This window comes from Zonotrichia albicollis, chromosome Z (assembly GCF_047830755.1).
Source record: "Zonotrichia albicollis isolate bZonAlb1 chromosome Z, bZonAlb1.hap1, whole genome shotgun sequence".
Taxonomy (NCBI): domain Eukaryota; kingdom Metazoa; phylum Chordata; class Aves; order Passeriformes; family Passerellidae; genus Zonotrichia; species Zonotrichia albicollis.
Window position 1 is genome coordinate 45,491,471 of NC_133860.1, and position 8,583 is coordinate 45,500,053.

An 8,583-nucleotide genomic window follows, 5' to 3' on the forward strand; every position below is an offset into this window, starting at 1 on the left:
TAAAGGTCAAAGCAAGAAAGTGTTCAGCAAATAGTTTCTGGCTGATTGGCATGTCATGGAATACATTCAATCTATATAATGATGCCCTAAGAATTTACAGTTTTCCCCATCTTACCTGTGTTGAATTTCCTTCTTGTGCTTTAAATACACACACACACGCACGCACACGCATATATACAGCAACTATATATGTGGAACTAATACAGTCTCTTACTCCCAAACAGGAAAGCACTAATTAATGTACATTTAATGTCTTTAATTGTCTAGAGTTTGTGGTTATCTTCTTTGATACTTCTTTGTTGCTAGACAATTGCATCTTTGTAAGTTTAAATGTTTTCAATAGTAACACTAAGAGAAGACTAGTGGACTCTTCCAAAACTACACCATGGAAAAAATGTTTTGCTATCAGTCTTTTACCTGGTTTTATCTCACAGATCTCAAAATTGTCATGTGGCTGCACTGAGGAAAATGCTTAAGTAGTGTGAATACTCCTTATACACTTGTCAAGCAATTTTGCCTCTTGAGGAAAAAAATGATAGGAAATAGATAGTTAGCTTTTTGTAAGCAGGCCTTGCTTGGTTCACCTAGGAGAAGTAATTAATTTACCTTTTTTGCAACTTTCCATTGTGGTGGTTGGGATAGGCAGGAGGCCATGAGCTGCTGGTGCATCTGCACACATCTGAGACCTTTGCCTGCCTCATTTAATGCGCTAAGAACTTCTACAGATAAGGAGCAGATATGCATGCATGCCTGCCTGCAGCATTGGGCTCACCACATTTACTATAGTGCCAGTCTTCAGCAAAACCAAAACTCTATTTCATCATTTAACATGTCTGTCAGACTTGGCCTGTGCTGTCTGACTCCTTCTGTTGGACCTAAGAAAGCTTAAATTAACTTCTTTCACCTACAGACTATGGAAGAACATTTCTCAGTCAGAAGTATAATGGATGATAGTTTTTCTCTGAGCCTAGCTGCACAGTATTCTTGACAATCATTTTCAATAAAATATTCCCTTCTCACCTCTTTTTATATTCAATATACTGGAGAATGGCAACTATTAGAAATATCTTTTAGCAAAGACAGAACATAATATTACTTTTTGGAACCACCTTTGAGACAAATAACTTGGAAAAACAAGTGCTACCTCTCATAACTGTGTTAAACAACTGTAAAGATCACCAAAGGATTTTGCCTACTATGGCTAAGAGTATAAAATCTGTGACCACTGAAGCCCAAATATATACCCACAGGGAATAGGTTTGGGTGTTCCTACAGATGTAGGAACATCCTGAGCATGTATGAACCCATTGAGCTCAGTGTTTTGTGGGACACCCTCACTACTGAGTAGACCAGAACAAGAGGATGAACAGCACACCACTGGATCCACAGGGGCAGTAATTATCTTTCTGCTTAATCTGTCTCTCTTCCCTTCCCTTCCCCCCTACCCTCCTCTCTTTTCTATTTCTTTCTCTCTTCACCTAACATTTACTATTAAATAAATTCTGTACCACTGACTTTGGCATATAGTCTTTTTTGCTCCTTAATTTGGGCAGAGGCATTTCTTTAATCATTAGATCATAACACTTTCCTAAGAGGGAGGTAATATATAGCAAGTCATTAATACTCATTTAACACAAGTATAGACATTGACAAAACATTCCTAATTTACAAACATACAGGTCATCTGAGTTTTTGCTGTAGGAATAGGAATAGGAGTATGTGTTTTCTTTTTTGTTGCTGTGGGGCTTTTTGTTTTGTGACAGACAGCAGTTTATCTTTCCTTGTCTTTCATTTATGAAACTGCAAGAGTCAAAAGTAGCACACTGGTTTGCTATCAGTGCTATCTATGAAATTATAACAATGGGATATCTTGCAGACTCCATTAAATATGGAGTGCTAGAATACTGAAGTTGACAGTTTGAAGTATAAGAATGCACTTAGCCGTCCTTTGCATCGTTGGAATAGATGTAATTGATTCAGGATTCACTTCTTTCTTCAATCTGCTTGGAAGAATTGTTACAAGTTGAGTAACATTTATGTCCTCTCATAAATGTATGTACTAGTATGTATCTCCCTGTGCACTCACCAGAGTAACAAATGTTTCTGTGCTGGAGAAGAAAAATAAAAAGAAAATTATGATTGTAACACTGAATAATTCTTGCTGTGATTCTGTGACTCCTCCTAATTAAACAACTGTTATACCATACCTTCCCATGCTTAGCAGAGCAATACAATTGAAATTGCTTTGCAGATAGAATAATGCTACTGTTTAGATATTTTCCTTATTTTTTCCATTTCATAAAAATGTTTTGCTTTCTTAGTTAAACTCCATTCAGACAGTAAATTTTACATTGTTTTTAAGAGTGTTGTTGTCCTTGACTGCCATCAAGAGTGTGGCTTGAAATTATTCAACTTTATTTTTCATATAAGTAGGTTTTTTTCTGGATTTTTGGATGTGGTTGTTGTTTTGGTTTTGGGGTGAGGGTGTTATTTTTTGTTTTGTTTTTAACCTGGGAGAAACAGCACAACTGTAAGGAAACAGCATAAAAACAGTCTCTAAATTAATTGCTGGAATTATATGCAGAAAAAATTATATGTAGGAAAAAATGTGAGGTGGGTTACTTAGGACAAGTGTGACAGATTAAGCAAAGAGTAAGTTTACTTTTTAAAAGTAATTAAATTTATAGGCTATTATTCCTGTAAACGGATAGATTACATGAGGAGAACTTAAATATACTGAAGCCAAACCTTTTGAAATTTATAGGAGGAATAACCAGATAAAATTAATTATCAGATAGAAGCAACAGCAGTAGGAAGCGTGATAGCACAAAACAGTTAGTAGTCATTGTACTATTTCCCATTCACAATTTTTGCTCTTACAAGAAAATGCTGTTGGTTTTATTTCATTTTGGCTTTGTTTTCTCCTGTGTTATTAAATAATTGTAACATCCTCTGAAATACTTGTGAAATCTGTTCATTTTACCCATTAGAAATCTATAACTTTAGCTTGAAAGTTTCTTCTTAGGTTTTAAAGAAAGAGGAAGGCTGAGAAGATTTTTTGTGCTCCCGCTATGAATTTTGCCGTCTATTTTCTGCTTGTCCTTTACTTGAAGTGCCATATAGTTGCCCTCATTAAATGCTGTGCAGTACTGGAGTTCCTTCAGCTGACTGCTAATAGTCTGGCAAACATGCAGCAGAAAATTTTCACATTAATTATATATCCTTACCATCTTTCCCACATAACTTTAAGTAAGGTGTTGAACTCTTGACAAATCAAAAGGTTTCAAAATGGATTTAGAAGTAATTTTCTGAGGCATTTTCTTTCAAATACATTTAGACACCTATCTGTTTCCTGAGTTAGTTTCTCGGCAGTAATGCACTTAGAATTGAAGATCATGAGTTTATTCATGAAGTTGTAATTTAAGGTAATCATTGCAATTGGTACATTTCCAACTTGTTCTGGTTTTTCCTCCCAAATTACTTCTTTGACTGATAGTTTACTGTTAACATATGGCAGTTATGTTTCTTAGCTTTTAAATAACATTTCAATTAGAATTTCCTAGAGTTTCCACTGGATTTGCCTTTTTTTTAAATTAAACCATTGTTCTGCTGTTTGCAACATTTCATATTCCTTTGTTACTTGTTTAATAGCTGTTGGATTCTTCATTTTAAAGCTCTATTAATCAGGAAACTCAAAATGTCTTTCCTTATTTGTTGTTTGTTACTACACCAAACACTGTATCAGCAAATTTTTAATTACAACTAAAGTATCAAAACTGGGAAGTGAGAGACTGGAAGTTTGGTATCAAACTCTACACTGAGGCTGATTGTGTTTCCTTTAAAATTACTTGCTGTGCCTGTTTATAAGTCCTTGACCTTTTTAATTGGTTTCGACAGCAAGTAGTAATATTCCAAATTGTTCCAGGGATGTGATGTTCAGAAATTTGATAAAGACTCTCAAATGCTTTCATCAAACTCAAATATCTATGGTGAGAGATTTTTTTGCTGTTGTATAGTCTCTGTTATTGCTGAGTTGAAGGTGATCTAGGTCTAAAGTCTAGCTTTCACCTCAGTCACATCCATTACTCAGCCTTAAAAAGTTTTCCTGACACTATACTTACTAGAATTGAGTGATTTTCCTATTCTTCTTCTTATCAAAATCTTTCACTTCCCTAATCACGATCTTGATCTTCCCCTTCAGCTTTCCCAGATTTTAACTTTCTATTTTTTCTTCTGTGTCGCTGGACACTGCACTGGTTTGCTTTGGATATTTAAATTATTTTACAAAAAGGTCACAGGGTGCTTTGGGTTTTGTGATTTTGATTTGTTGTTGTTGGGGTTTTTTGTTTTGTGTTTTTCTTGGTTTGAAAAGACAGGTGTCTGCTAAGGAAGGCAGATTGGTTTGGTTTGGTTTGGTTTGGTTTGGTTGGTTGGTATGTTTGGAGTTTTTAACATTGAGCATTTACTAATACTTGAAAAAATCTGTTGCTTTCTTGCTTAAGGTCTTTCTACATTTCCCTGTTGTGTTGAATAGCACAAGCTTGCTCATTAAAAACTTGCCAAACAAGATTTTACAACCTTACAGTTTTAATGATATCTTTAATGGTTGAGAAAAATTTATTAAGTATTCTTGGTCAATATTTACAATATTTATATGCTCATAAATAGTATAACTGTGCAAAAATTACATAGAATAAAAAAGTATAGACGTTATTGCTTTGAGATAATTGGAAAAATTAAAAATCCATCATTTCTTAGAAGTGTTTGAGTGTGGTCAAAATACATAATGAGAAACAGTTAGATCTGGAGCCAGATTTACTGCGGTTGATTCTGACCCAAAACAGACAGAAGTTTCAAGATAAAAAAAATATAATTATTTGTCAGTTGTCATATTGGAGATTTTTATCTTTTCCTTCTCTTCCAGTTGAGTTGCAGCCATCCTACAAGTACATGAAGTCAGTTTGCATTGCTTTACGGTACAAACTGTACAAGAATATGAAATTAAATCTAAACAGCTCTTAGAAAAATCAATAAATACTGCTTCTAGATATGTGACTCAAATATTCATCATCACCTAAGGCTCTTTTAAATTCCCCCTTAGAGAGATTTTGGCACAATGAGAACTCATTGACCTTTGCATTTGACTTTTGCCTTTTGAAATACTTAAGTTTACAGTTAATGGATGGTAGACAGATGGAAGATGTGCAGTGCAAGTAGTTTATCTCAGCATTACCAAGAGAATTCCTTAGACATGACATTGTTATCATACAGTGATCACAAATGTGGGATTAATGGTTAACCATGAAGCGTATGAGTCACGAGGCTTTCTGCTGGTGCTTACTTCAGAGGCTGTTTTCCACTGGTGTAAGATGTGAGAAGAAATATAACATAAAGGATTTCTGTCTAAGGTTCAAATTTTAAAAACCAACAAACCAACCAACCAAACAAACAAAAAAAAAAAAGACCAGCAAGTGATGTCTTTGTCTCTGAGAAGAAATTGTCAACAGTTTTGCTGTATGCTCTCAGCTGGATTTAAGTATACATAATCACATCAGTCCAGTGTCTTAGGCTGCAAATGGGGGGTGTGTATTCTATTGCCATCTGTTAGAGTTGGGGCAGTTATCTGCTGTTAGTTGGGCCACCTGTTAAAACCAGGTGGGGCCTTTTTTCTTTATCTCTTCTACAACCAATCATCCCTCAGGGAGGAGTCTTCTGTTAATGGGCCATTGAGTGTCACTGCATGACTGATAAAACTGCATCATCCCATTGGGAGATGCTCTGCCCAGAGGGAAGAGCCAAGCATTCCTACCTGGATATGATCTGAGATTTGGAACATCACAGGCATCTTTTTCCCAGAGGTGGATTTCCAGAGGTGTATAGCTGTCTTCCCCACTGGATTCCCAGAGGAAGACCAGGCCCATCAACACCACCACTGGACCTTCAGACGAAAACCGCACCCTTCTACAGGATCACTGCTCCAACAGAACCACACCTGTCACTGCAGGAGGGCTGCAGCCACCATTTTATCAGACCAACAGGGTGCCAGGTTGTATTCTGACTCTGTCAGTGTTGTTTTGTATTACTGCATTTTTATTTTAATTTTTTCCTTAATAAAGAACTGTTATTCCTACTGCCATAGATATTGCCTGACAGCCCCTTAATTTCAAAATTATAATAATTTGGAGGGAAGGGGTTTATGTTCTCCAAGGGAGGCCCCTGCCTTCCTTAGCAGACACCTGTCTTTTCAAACCAGGACAACCCAACTTCACTGTAGTTTGACTGTAGAAATGAGACCATTTTATCCACACTCCATATCGCTTTTTACGACTGCTAAGTAATAAATTTCTCACTTCATTCACTTTTAGGACACATTATGCTGCCACATGTGTGGCAGATTTGCTTTTGAAAAGTAAAGAATGTGACACCAATGATAAATTTCTATGCATCTGCTTGCAAATAGTAAGTAGTTTCTTTATAACCTATCTTGTTATCTAGAACATGATAGAGGAGATTGTTGGAGCAAAATATAACTGCTACCAGCTGTCTTAAAAACCAAAAGTCATTTAAATATTTTTATAGTAGAGTGTTCTTTAGAGTCAGGGCTCCAAGGGAGTGGATCTGCATGCACTTCCCCGCACAGTCACCTTCTAAGGCTAAATACTTAATTTTGACTCTGCCAATACTTAGCTATGTCAATCTAGTTCCAAGAATTTCAGAGAAACTGCTGTGGGATTATAACTGCCATCATTCCACAAGTACATATCTGATCAGTACCAGCTTCCTACAGAACAGAAAAAAATCCTTGTTTTAAGGTATCTCTTAAAGCTTGACTGTACTTTCCTCTGTACAGAAAACTGTTCTTTCAGTGTCATAGGTATTGTATTAACTTCCCAAATCTTTTTATCAGCACAACCTTTCAAACATAAATTAAGTACACAGCACATTTCTGCTAAACACAAGCATTCTGTGTATTCCCACTGTAGGCATAAAATTAATTCCATGGAAACAGAGTGACACTACTTCAAAATCAGTAACTTGAAACCATAACTATCAAACATAAAGAAAGGTAGCAGAACAAAATTAATGTTGTCAAGCAGTAGGACTGAGACACTCAACAAATTTAGAAATAACACATACCAACTGAATGAGGCACATAAGCAGTTACAGGAGTGATGGCACAGTTTCTTAGAATTCTGTGACTCAGCAACATTATTTGGGTTGGCATAAGATTGGATTTTTTAAACAATTTGTATATTTTCACTTGTCTTATGCAACTGCCACATGTGTTACCAGGGCTGTTGCTCTGAAACAAATAGAGAGTTTTTCCTCTGTTTTGTTGCTTTCGTCTGTGCACATAATTTTTCTTGGTATAATGCAAATTAAAAAGTCTCTTGAATAGCAGAAGAAACACATGCTTGCAGTTGTTCTGCTGCTTGAAACATGCCTCTTGCTAATTTTAGTTTTTGGTATTGAAATAACTCAGTGGCCAGTAGCAACTTTTGTTCATCATTCTAGATACTTGTAAATTGTTTTACACAACAAAGAATCCCTTGAGTTCAAAAAGGCATGAGGAGACTTTCCCTGACATTGTCAAGAATATTCTAGATACCTGTGACCCCAAGGGAACAGGCAGGTCTGGGGCCTAGATCTCTCAGCAAATGCAGAGTCCAGGCAGAACTTGCTTTTATTTTTATCAGCATCTCCTCTTGCTGCAGACAGAGGAAGGTAAAAGGGATGAATCCTCAAGATTGTTTCACTCAATTGCTGCATTTTAGATAGCAGCTCTTACTGTCTCAACATGTTATTCCATAACAGAACTCGCTCACCTTGGCTGAAGAGGAGTTAGGCTCACCAATATCCCTGAGTTTTCCTCATGTGCTAATCTTGTAATACCATGAGTAACACTGAAATTTTTACTTTCACAGATGCTCAGTGGTGATGACCTTGTAGAAAGACAGCGAGTCCAGGAGATAATCTGGGCAATACATCTTTCCAATGTATCCTTACTTAGAAAATGCACACTCATAAAGGAGAGTTTGGGGGGCAGGGATGGTGGGATGTTATCTTTGCTCTGAATTTGGTCTGGGGCATAACTTGATTCTGCTTTTCTTTTTTTTTTTCAAGATATGCCATTTATATATTTTAGTGGGCTATTGTAATTATGTTTTTCAAACAATTTATTAAGATTGTGACCCCTTGAAGAAGCATGGTCAGGCAACATTTGTCACCATTTCTGGAGTGCCCTTGCACACCATTAGATTTTCTTACTGTGCAAAGATGCATGTTCGAAATTTCCACATACATTTTTCAGGATTAATTAACTGAAGGCTGTAAGGAAATTCAGAAAAGCAAAGAACCTCCCAATTCCTGCATGTAAAATACAACTCTGATGTAAAATACAACCCTACTGCAACAAGCCTTTACACACTTGAACAGGTTAAATGATTTACAAACAGGGGGCACACTTACTAGCTGCCATTTTCCAGCAAGTGCTCTGCCTCCTCTGCTGAGAAGAACAAGCCTGTTTCTGGAGCACATGAAATGTTGTCCTGAAAACATGTTGTCCTAGACGTTTTGGTGAAT